We start from the raw sequence: 13063 nt of genomic DNA, 5'->3' as shown, positions 1-13063 counted from the left end.
TGTGTGTGGAGCCACTGAACCACTATAAATTGTCTTGTGCCTCATTCATTTATTTTTACTATATCTTGTGGTTTGCAATTTATTAATCTCAAACTTACATATACGTAGTTATAAAATCTTAATTTGTTTAAAATTAAATAACAAGAATTTAATTAAAATAAAATAATTTATATATATTCTTAGAGAATAATTAATCAATAATATTTATTAAAAGGGAGAAAAATTTTAAACACTCAATTCACCCCCCTCTTGAGTGGCCATATCTTAAGGGACCAATAGATATCCCCGTATTGAACGAGATAGTAACTCATGTTCTAGTCTATATTTGATTAATCGGAGTCCCCATCCAAAGAATATAAGGACTAGGAATAGTTTAAGAAGTTTTGTTATCAGAGAATTCTGTCATACAATTTCAACATCTTGAGAATAAAATTCTCACACAAAATATTTAAGGAGTAATTCATATAATTAATTGGAGAAAATATGAATGAAGAAAACTTTGTCTTTTATAGATTTATACAAAAATACAATTACTGCATTGCAAACAAGCCCGCTAGATGTCATCCAAATATAGCATAAAGGCACACAACACTAACAGTTCGTCGTCGCCCTAGCTTATAATCTTCTCCCAAATTTGCAACCCTTTGTCTTCTCAATCGGTTGACTCCTTTGGTTTTCCAAGAAATATGTCCATTTGGTTTGACGTTTATTTGGCTTGGCCATCGACATCATCAAGCCATCATTATCGTTTCATGTGGCCGCTGAAGATGAAGGATGTAGGAAAATAGGGGATGGTCAGTAGTGGAGAAAAAAAGGCAACGACGGTGTAGAGGCAAGGATGAGTTTTTACCCAAATAGGTTAATCTCAGTTAAATGTTTTAATTTTAATTTTATTTTTTATTATTTTTTTCAACAATAATCAATGTGGGACCCACTCAAATTTCTAGGTGGCACGTCAATGGGTTTTGACCCAAATAGGTTAACCCTAGTTAAATGTTTTAATTTGATTTTTATTTTTTATTTTTTTCAATAACAATCAATATGGGGCCACTCAAATTCTTAGGTGCCATGCTACCTGGGTAAAGCCACATGTCTTTTTAATCAACTTCGGTCATAGAATAAAATTGCTTCCAATTTCTCAAATTGAGTTCTTATTGTCAAAATTGAAAATTTTCGATAAAATCATAAAAATGTCAAAATTTTAAATTTTTTATGCTAAAAACTCTTTTTTTTTTTAATGTTACAATGCACTTGACAAATTCTAGGTAATAAATATCATGTTTTGTTTTTACTTAGTCTAGTCGTCCATCGAATAATTATTTTTCTAAGACTTGGTTAGTCCTTAATTTAGATGATCATTAAGGTAACATTTATTAAAATGAGTAAGTTAAGATTGTATTAAAATAAGATTAGAATATTTTTCAAATCAAGATATTGAATGATCAAGATAAGACTAAGAAGGATTCTAAATTTTTATCAAACTATTTGTTAAATTTTTTAAAATGCATTGGAGGACACATGCGTTATTTTTTTTTTATCTATAGGGATCACGATAAATTTATCTGAATGAAGAAGAAAAATAAATTTATTTGAAAAAATTCAAATAAGAAGTCATTTGACTTCTTTTTCAAAGGTTGTCAGATAAATTTAACAAACATAATAAAAAACACTTTTTGTGTAAAATACTTTTCATAACTTATTTTTTTTAATTTATATCTTAATTAACAAATATTATCTAAACATATGTAATTGACTAAACGATTCCATCATCAAAAACACCCATTTTCCCTATGTGTCTAGATGATCAAGGTTAGTTAATAAGTAATAAAATATATACTTCAAGGCTTGGCTGAGACTGAATTTAGTTGATTAGTTGCAAGTGTTGGTCAATCAAAAATCTCCAGCACACCTTGTAACTTTTTTGATATTGTTAGTTTGACTTTTTTGACATTGTTAGTTTGATTGACCAAAAGGTACACTTTAGTCGACCAGATTACTTCAGAATGGTTTCCATCATTTTTGAAGAACAGTTTTAGTCGACCAAACTCTGATTTGGCTATTAACTTCAAAGTTTTCCTTTAAAATTTTGGCAATATTCTTTTTACTTTTAATCTTTAAAACTCTATTTTTTCTAAAGTAAAATTCTCTTCGATATGAGTCAGGGGAATATTCACTTGACCTTGTATTTTCATATAAAGAATATGACAAGCATAAAATACTTTCTTTAACTTCGATTTTGAAGAACTAAATATCTTTTATATGAAATTGGAGGAAGCGAAGGAAGAGAAGACCATTTTTTTTTCAAGATTCAACGTCTTAATTTAGAAGACTTCCAAATTCAATTTGAGCAAGAGTTTCGATAGTTGAAGTATATAAGAGCCTCGACTACTAATATCTAAGATTTACTTATTCAACTTCAGTCTTTTCGAAACTAAAGGCATTCAAAGCCTCCAAGTGCGAGGTTTAATTGTTGCAAAGTGTTTCTTTTTTTTATTTGAGTTAAAGCCTTGTAAGTAAAGTGTTTTCCATTTGAATGAAAGAATTGGCGGTTGATATTTGTAATTAACTCACTTATGTAAATGTTAATTTATTACAAGTGTGTTGTTATTAGTAAAATTATTCATAGTTGAGATTCAACCTTACACGTACAATAATTAATTATATTTCTATTAATTTTAATAAAATCTTTAATTCATCGACTAAAAGACAAAGGATGCAGGCTCTTAAAATCAAACTTTTGTAAAATTTTTATGTATTTTTGTGTTTAATTGTTGATTTTATTGCAAATGTTTATTGTAAATCACACATTAAACTCAATCTTAAAAACTAAAGCACATATATATATATATAAGTTGTCTATATATAATTTGTCTCTCTACTTTGATTAAGATCTTAAACGAACAATGACAACATAATAATGCTACTAAATAAGGTCAAAGTTTGACCTTATCCACATCTTTGGGCATGTTTTTTAAAGATTTTTTCTTTAAAAAATGTGAAGAATAGTTGGGCCTGCTAACGGGCCTTGGGGCTCGAACCCCCAATCATCCATCAACACATTAGATGAGAAATTCAAGCTCAAAGAATATTCAATCGATTGAATTGTTTAAATTAAATAAAATATATATATGTAAAAAAATTAATTAAATTGACTAAATAGATTTTCAAAGCGAACAAATTAAAAAATTAAAAAAATTAAAAGAACCGAACTAACCAAAAAAATTGAAACAAACTGAAAAAACGCCTTAAATATACATTTAAATTGTAATAGTATTGTAAAATTGATACAAGATTGAAAATTAAAATGTGAAATGGGTAAGTTTGTAGCTTCTTGTAGAAATTAAGACATTGTCTAAATTTTGGTAATTTTTTTGGTAATTAACCCTTAAATTTAAATGAAAGATACATTTAAAATATCAAATATTTTTAAATCTCAATGCAACTATATTCAACTAAAATATATTATATTTATTAATTTTACATATAAGATATGTATAAATGTAAAATATTTTAAAATCTCAATGGGATAAGTTCCCTACTTTAATTACTCTATTCATGTTTACAGAACATAGGAATACATGACTGAGTGCATAGTGAGAGATTCTCTCGGACTTAACTCTCTCAACTTCCATTATTAATATCTATAACTTGATAGATGCACCAAATGTAACATAGGGAAACAACTGCTTGACACTGTAGGGTACATATCCTTATCAGTTGGGCAATTGCATGGTCCTAATTGATCTGAGCTTTCTTCATGCTCCATGCAGTCAACCTTGACACTGTCACACTCTGAGTCCCATTGTTGAAGGCATAGAGATGAGCCCCCCCATCGATGGCCAAACTAGGATACACCTTTGCACTGATGCAAGCGTTCCCCCCGCCCCCGAACCTCTCCACTATGGAACGATCTATCTGCAAGTAGTAGTGCCAACATTCAGACTCTGTTTGTTTTGAAGGAAAATAGATGTTTTGAAGGATTGGCAATATGGGTGACTTACCAAACTTCTTAGTTGTAACTTTTCACGAGTTGGGTCAATGTCAACAAAAGCACCGAACGTGGTCTTATCATAATCTAGATGCAATAATGACCTAATGATTAAAAAAGATGTTAATCGTTATTATAAAAGTATAGGTATTAAAATAGGTGATTATACAGTTATAAGAATATCACTGTCACCTGTTTTGGTCACTACACATGAGCACGATAAATTTGTTTTTCTCTTGGTGTCGGAAGACTCTAAAAGAAGACTGATGTGTGCTCTTGCAAGTCCTTGGAAGCCAAAATCAGCAGCCCAAATGGTCCAAGCCCACCTCTCGCCGGTGCACCCTGTTGGCTACAAAGAGCCTGTGGGTGGTCACTCCAGTTTGGATCCAACAACTCTGCCTTCTCAAGCTTTGGTATCTCAAATTCAATTTCTACATCTGCCTGTGACAATTTAACCTAAATAATTCAGTCTTAATTCATGGTTAAGGATTCATCCAAAGAAAAAGAAGTTTATGGATTATGGTCGTCGATCCATGAAATGCCGGACCTGGGTGGCCGTGACCCCGGAAACTTCAACCACTGAACCTCCCTCGAGCAGCCTGGCAGGCAAGTCAACTTGATTCATCCTTTGCTTCTCAATCTCTTCCACCGGCCATTGCAGCAGCTGTTTTCCAGATCTGTCCAGCCAAATTCGCCTTGGAATCCCCTGCCAAACAAGTCAAACTCATCTCAGTGCAGAGCAAGAAACAATGGAACGCGTAATTAAACAACATGAATTGGACGGCTGGATTATCTTACCTGAATGCCAGACCATCCTTTCTCGACATTAATGGCTTCTTGAGTCACCTCATTGATCCACCCCCACAGAACCCTCCTCTTCTTGGCACTGTGGAAAAACGTCTTCGACGCGTAGTACTTCCCATAATCATATTTCAACCCGCAGTCATTCTCCTCGGATCCCACATCCGGGATAAAGATATCCTTGACAAGATCATATGTTCCAATGGTGTAGTGATCCTCGCCATGGAAGCTGACCTTGAGGACATGTTTAACCCCGTGGCCGATCGCAGATGTGTCGGCACCCTCTGCCCCATTAGCCAAAACCGGGTAGAAATCTGGACACTCCCACATTCCAGTGCCCTCAGTCGAATGCAGAGGGTGCTTAGCTTCAGTCCACCGGACGAAATCCTTGCTCCGGTACAGAATTGCCATTCCCCTGTTCCTTCTCTTGCTTCCAATGATCACTCTCCATCTCCTGTCAGGGCCTAGCCAGGCTGTGGTAGGGTCCCTGAATGAGTCTGCTTCAATTTTGTTCATATCATCAGGTGCCATTAATGGATTCATTGGTGACTTGACCCATTCTATGAGGTACGGATCAGAGAGGTTTTTGGGCATGGCCAGATTCTGGACCTGCTGGTTGTTTTGGTTGATTCCGGTGTAGAGGATCACCTGCTGCCTCTGTCAATCGTTGCCCATTCTGCCTCTGTCCGCCATTGAAGCAGCCAAGCTTCTTAGTTTTAACTCCCCCATATCTCAACCTAGATATGATATTTTGGATTGTTTTCAATTGAGATTTTGTTTATGGATTGCTTAACATTATTTAAGGTTATTCGATCTTCGTATTAACCACTTTGAAGTATAATATTTTATTATTGGTTCAAAATATCTTGATTTTCACTCAGACAAGTTAAGATGCGTGCAATTTTGGACGGATGGGTTTAGAAGAATGTGGAGTTATCAAGGGAAATTTATATTGATGAATGTGGAGTCATTAAGATCAGTAAAGATATGTTAAGCCTGATTTTGTTAGCTATGCTTTAAGTGCGGCTAAAAATATCCACTATAATAAACTTTGCGTAGTATTTCTCATGGTGCGGTTTTGGTTGGTATTTATTAGGAGATTAATTCTCTGTGATTTTGTTGAAAGAAAGAATTTTGAATAATTTTATATTTAAATTTCGTGTTAAGGTGGAACTTGTTATAATTGTAACTCAAAATTCAAATTTGACTGAAATTGAGACTCTTATTTTGACTGTGATTATGATATTGTCAAATTCGATTTTAAGTGAGATTTATATCGTTTGAAGAAATATTTTCATAAATCATCTTTTGATCAGGATATGATTTATTGTGTATATCTATAGATGATTTGAGGTTTATAAATAAATGTCAAATGCTCTGAAATTAGTTACAATTATATCACTTTTGTTATAGCAATATTTACTTAGTGATATTTTAGATGTGACAATGTCATTTTTTTTTACCAGTATTATTTGTTTAGTGATATTTTTATTCTTTCTCCTCTTAATTTTTCTGAATTTAAGTTTTTCATGTAAAAATTTACGTTTATGTGTAATAAATTCATTTGATTGTGATTTATTGTCGATTCAATTTGGTAACACTATCATGATTTCCAATATTATCAACTCTCTAAGTGTCGCATCAAAGCTGCCTAATCCATCACGCTAGAAAAATATCAAGGAAATATGTGACCACGGTTGGAGATGATCACCGCTAGTTTAATATAAAGTTAATGTGTCAATATATCCAAAACTTGCTTGACTTTCCACGTGAGACTTTTTTTCTTGATATATTTTCTGATAATTAAATTAATTTTAGTACCCAAAATAAGGTAAAGTAATTATAAGTAATAAACAACATTCCTACATCTTGAAATTTGTATTTTTATATATCTATGTTATGAGAAAAGAAAATATTATGATTGTGCCACATGGCCAGTCAAATCTTAACTTACGAACTTGTCTAGACAAGTAGAGGCATAGTTTTGGATAAGACGAATCTAATTATTTGGACCAAATATTTTGCTCAAATGGTGTTAGACTCGAAGCCTAATCTAAATATTCTAGATCACATGAAGTTCGAGAAAAGATATTTTTGTAATTTTTCATCCACATCAATATGATTTCCCCTTTTTTTGATAGAAATCAAAATTACAACTTGTGATTTTTTCCCAAATCTCACGAAACATCAAATTGTGGTTTTTGCCTTTCGGAAGTGTAGTTTATCCCAAAAACAGTGGAGAGAGTGTTATTTTGAAATATAACTTCCAAACATAGTGTCGATATAATATCAAATTATCCTTCCAGTATTATCTTCTAATAACATTGATCTCTTTAAAAATTGATAACAATGTGGGGCATATTAAACATAACCCCCAATTCTTCAAATTTCCACCAAATACATCAGATGAAATATAGGGCAATAGGTTCTCGACACTGTAGGGTACATGTCCTTAGCATTTGGGCTCTTGCGTAGGCTTAATTGATCCGGGCTTTCTTCATGCTCCATGTAGTCAACCTTGACACAGTCACACTCTGAGTCCCATTGTTGAAGGCATAGAGATGAGCCTCCCCATCGATGGCCAAACTAGGATACACCCTCGCACTGATGCAAGCCTTCCCTCCGCCCCCGAAGCTCTCCACTATGGAACGATCTATCTACGCTTAGTAACGCCAACATTCAGACTGTTTGTTTTGAAGGAAGATAAATGTTTCGAAGGATTGGTAATGTAGGTGACTTACCAAACTTCTTAGTGATAACTTTTCACGAGTTGGGTCAACGTCCACAAAAACACCGAATGTGGTCTTGTCATAATCCAGATGCAATGATGACCTGATCGATAAAAAAAATGTTAATTTATTATTTTAAAAATATAGACATTAGAATAAATGATTGTATAATTATAAAAATATCACTGTCACCTGCTTTGATCACTACACATAAGCACGATAAATTTGTTTTCCTTTTGGTGTCGGAAGACTCTAAAGAAGACTGATGTGTACTCTTGCAAGCCCTTGGAAGCCAAAACCAGCAGCCCAAATGGTCCAAGCCCACCTCTCACTTGTGCACCCTGTTGGCTACAAAGGGCTTGTGGGTCACTCGACTTAGGATCCAATAACTCTGCCTTCTGAAGCTTTGGTATATCAAATTCAAATTCAATTTCTACATCTGCCTGTGACAGTTTGACCCAAGTAATTCAGTCTTAATTTATGGTTACCGATGCATAAAAAAAAAAAAAAAAACAATTATGGTTATCGATCTATGACCAATAAAATTTATACAGAATTTTTGTACTTAATAATATGACCAAACCTGTGTAGCCGTGACCCCGGAAACTTCAACCACTGAACCTCCCTTGAGCAGCCTGGCAGGCAAGTCAACTTGATTCATCCTCTGCTTCTCAATCTCTTCTACCGGCCACTGCAGCAGCTGTTTTCCAGATCTGTCCAGCCAAATTCGCCTTGGAATGGCCTGCCAAACAAAGTCAACTCATCTCAGATTCTCAATAAGTAACAAGAAATGATGGCTTAAACAATAAGGATTGGATGGCTGGATTATCCTACCTGAATGCCAGACCATCCTTTCTTGACATCAGTGGCTGCATTAGTCGACTCGTTGATCCATCCCCACAAAATCCTCCTCTTCTTGGCACTGTCGAAAAACGTCTTCGACGCATAGTACTTCCCATGATCATATCTCAATGCGTATTCATTCTCCTCAGATCCCTTATCTGGTGTAAAGATATCCTTGACAGGATCATATGTTCCTATGGTGTAGTGATCATGTTTGGTGTTATCTAAGCTGACCTTGAGGACATGTTTAGCCCCATGCCCAATTGCCGATGTGTCAAGACCCTCTACCCCATTAGCCAAAACCGGGTAGAAATCTGGACACTCCCACATTCCGGAATCCTTAGCCGAATGCAGAGGGTGCTGAGCTTTAGTCCACCGGACGAAATCCTTGCTCCGGTACAGAATTGCCATTCCCCTGCTCTTTCTTTTGTTTCCAACGATCACTCTCCATTTCCCATCAGGTCCTCGCCAGGCTGTGGTAGGGTCCCTGAACGAGCTTGCATTGATTTTGTTTAAGTTATCAGGTGCCATTAATGGATTCACTGGTGATTTGATCCATTCTATGAGGTATGGATCAGATAGGTTTTTGGGCATGGCCAGATTCTGGACCTGCTGGTTGTCTTGGTTGATTCCGGTGTAGAGGATAACCGGTTTCCCACCCGGCAGCATCGTGGCAGAGCCTGACCAGCACCCGTTTACATCGGATGGCTGGCTCGGGTAGATGGCATGGCTGTGAGGGGTCCAGTTGATGAGATCAGTGGAAGTCGAATGTGCCCACACTATGTGCCCCCAAACTGCACCATAAGGGTTGTACTGGTAGAACAAATGGTAAATTCCCTTGTAAATCATAGGCCCTGCAAACAACAAAGCAAAAAACACTATAAAAACATAGACCCAAGAGGGTGCACTAAGGATGTTCTTTTATCCATAACTTCACTCACCATTAGGATCTGAGGATACCCATTAGTAGATCCAACAAGCGCGCAGCACAACACGAAACATCAAAAGTTCAAACAGTTAGATGCATTGACAAGAGGAAACCGATTAGAAACAGAAATTAAGCAGATTGGAAAGTAACATACCGTTCATCCAGTTTTTGGGAGGCTGGAAGTGATAAGAAGTTCTGTAAGGCTGGTTTGAAGGAGAAGATTGCAGAGACTGAAGGTGCCTGTAGACAGGGTGAGAAGCTTGAGCTTGGAAAAGGCCATGGCCAAGGAGGAGGAAGCCAAGAAGCAGGCAAATCAGCCAAGCAGAAGGGTAATGGTGGTTCTTGGCCATGAAAATCTGCATTCTGGGAATGAGCAGGGCATGGATTTTGTGGTCCTTTTCCAGCCTTATATAAAGTGGGAATCACCAAGGAAGATGCCTGGTTGAATTTTATAAAAGTTGGATGGATTAGTCAACAGTCAATGCTTGCTTGCCCCTTGGCTAGCTGTTGTATTGTCTCATTATCCAAGTACTAGTCTATTGTTTGAAAAATCTTACAACCCATGGGTGAATAAACCCTAGGAATCATGCCAAATTTTCTGATATCAGTCGACAACCATTTCATATTTATCTACAGAAGTTTTTTTAATTGTAACCGTCCATTGCTCACCCATGTTTGTAAGTTTATTATCTTGTTTCTTAGACTAATGATAAGTTGTTTTAGACCAATTCTTCTATGATGACTCATTTTTTGGCTGTACACAAGACCATCTATATTCTTGCTTATTTAATTTAATATTATATATATAAGTGGTATTATCTTTCTTTTCTTTTTTTATTTATTTTCATTACGAGATGAGATTTAGCTTGGCCCACTAATAGCCCATAAGCAATGGGAATGGACTGTTCCACGTGGCCATTATTTTAGGTCAAAGGAAGAGGTGGGGGGTGCAATTTTGTCCACCCCTTTAACGGTCCCCCCCCCCCCCCGGTCAATTTGGGGGTGACCCTCTTGACTGTTCCTTGTGCGTCGATTGCTACAACATCTTCTTTCATTGCTCGCATATTGACCACCATTACATTCTCCTTTTTTTATTATAAGGGAGAATATAATGATAGTCGGCACGCAGGTGGTGAGATAAGGTGGTAACAAAAATGCCACAAAAAAGCCTACTGGAGAAGAAAAAGAAAGGAGAGAGAGAATAAGGTCCCCACAAAATTGATAGAGAGTGACGTTCACCCCGTTAAAAAGTTAAAAGGAGTGCCCAAAATCGCACTAAGAGGTGGGGCAACTAACACAAAAATTCTTTTTTATTAAAAAATATTTAATTTAAGCAATATTTACTGCTTATAAAAATGAGCCATTCCCATTACCTTAATTTCACCATATCGTATCCTTTATGCTCATCTTATATAGTCAAATTTATGATATTCATTGTTGCATGTAGTGTGAATTCTCTCTTGCCACTAGCGTCCCTATCTGATGTGTATTCATTATCCCATCAAATCCATTAACCCAAAAAAGAAAAGAAGAAAAAATCAATGAATCTTTTGAAAATAGTAAAAATCTAAAAAATGCTTAATGACATTTAAATTTGACATTTTTGATAAAATGTTACATTAATGTCTTGTACGTTGTATTGTATCAATGTCGATATATATAAGTTTGATACATATGGCGCTTTTTTAATAATTAAAAAAATATGACATTTAGTTTTTAATGTATAAAATGTCAAAATTTTATATCTCAAATATTAAAAATTATTATTTTTACGTTTTTACCGTGATAGAATCTTGATTTTTTACACATCAATGATCGAATGTCATATTTTTTAATTCATGAGGGAGCGCAAAAAATTAACTAGTCAATTCAAATATTGCCAACTTGTTATTTATGTGGCGTGTCACTTGTAAAAATGAGAGCGTTTATGCATGCACTAATATTACATTATGATAAAAATTAAAAAAAAATTTAATAAACGAAATACAAAATCATCATATTTTGCATATAAAGAACTAAATATTATATTTTTAATTCTTAAAGGAGCACTATATACATTAAGTCATATATAAAATATAAATATAAAATATTAAATTTAAACGTTTAAGTAACATTTTTTATTACTGGAATCTTACTATTTATTTAATAAACTAGTTTTAATAATTATTATTTTCTTGTCATTCCATACATGACATTGGTCTGGTGATTGCACATTGGCACAGCTCTTCTCGCAGCTGTTTTCACAAGATCTTTTGTTAACATTAATTATGCATTAACCTCCCTAAACTTGTGTTTAGACATGCACTATAATATATATATATATTTGAAAATGACACATGAACTAACTTTGAGTAATTCAATGAGTTCTTAAATTCATATTTTATACTTTAAATTTAATATTTATTAAATCAATTAATATCTTACCCTTCACCTAGATTTAGAAACTCACTAAATTATCATCGCATTGACCTTATGTTATTTTACGTCGTCTTTTGAATTTTTTTTATTTTAATCATAACGTGTTTGAATTAGTTACGTTACCCTCTTAAACTTTAACATTTTAAGTGGCGTTGTGGTTAAATTCAAAAGATTTAAAGATTAATTGAATAAATTTTATTAAGATATAAAGTGTGTACGATTAATTTATCAAAATTAAAACCCCAAAGCATAAAGTGCTTGGAATTAGGCACGTTGGGGGAGGGGGAGAGATTGAGATGAGAAGGATGACGGAGCAGAGGTACAGCTCTTTTGTTAACATTAATTATGCATTGACCTCCCTAAAGTAGTGTTTAGACATTGCACTATAATATATATATATATATATATATTTGAAAGTCACACATGCATGTACTAAGTTTGAGTAATTCAATGAGTTCTCAAATTCATATATTATATTTGTTAAATCAATTAATATCTTACACTTCACCTAGATTTAGAACCCACTCAACTACCATCACTTGCTCGCTTCTCCAATCAAACCAACTTGGGAATTCTCAACAATTAATAGTGTTGACCCTGCATTATTTTACAACAGTTTTTGAATTTATTAACTTAATCATAGTAACTTTTAGATTGTACCGATCTATTCTCAACCTTTGTCTACGGCTCAATCTTAGCTCTCGACCTAATCTTAACTTAATGTCAACTTGATCTTGGTCCCGCATCAATTTACAACAGCATTATTACCATGCCATCATCGAAAAACCTTGTTAGCGCCGAATATTCAATCCCATCACCCTGCAATGTTCGTTACATGCATGCAGGATGACCTATTCTCCTTCTATATGAACTAATTTTACCAAGAGTCTAGATATATTCTTTTCTAATGTATTAATACTTTACCAATTTATGCTTTTATTTATTTGAGTGTCGGAGTGCTTGCAGATGCCAATCATTTCCCAAAATTCATTTTTGACCGCTATAAATGCACATTCGACCTTTACCTTTGGCCAAAAAGGAACAATTTTAAGGGACAATCATGCTTAAATTTAAAAGGTTAATTGAGTAACTTTCATTGAGATACAAAGAGTGTATCGATTAATTTATTTATCGAAATTAAAACCCGGAAGACAAAGTGCTTGGAATTAGTCACGTTGGAACGAGGGAGAGATTGAGATGAGAAGGATGAGGCAGCAGAGGCATGGTGAGGGCAACCACCAGATCGCAATCGTTGAAAAGGATGCGAATGTTGGAGTCATGGTCACGGCCACGGGAGTGGGGTTGCCGCCTGCTTGCGTCTGGTCCAACGTTCGTTCCATTTTGGTGGCCGCCCCA

General features: G+C 34.7%; 1 pseudogene; it reads right to left on the bottom strand.

The window, feature by feature from the left end:
- Positions 1–3735: 3735 nt before the first annotated feature.
- On the bottom strand, positions 3736–9843 carry LOC127794332 (beta-fructofuranosidase, insoluble isoenzyme CWINV1-like; annotated as a pseudogene).
- Between the last annotated feature and the right edge of the window lie 3220 nt (positions 9844–13063).

The sequence above is a fragment of the Diospyros lotus genome, chromosome 2, assembly GCF_014633365.1.
Source record: "Diospyros lotus cultivar Yz01 chromosome 2, ASM1463336v1, whole genome shotgun sequence".
In the NCBI taxonomy this organism is placed as follows: domain Eukaryota; kingdom Viridiplantae; phylum Streptophyta; class Magnoliopsida; order Ericales; family Ebenaceae; genus Diospyros; species Diospyros lotus.
The sequence above is the reverse complement of the archived record's forward strand: the minus strand, read 5'-3'. Positions and strand labels throughout refer to the sequence as shown.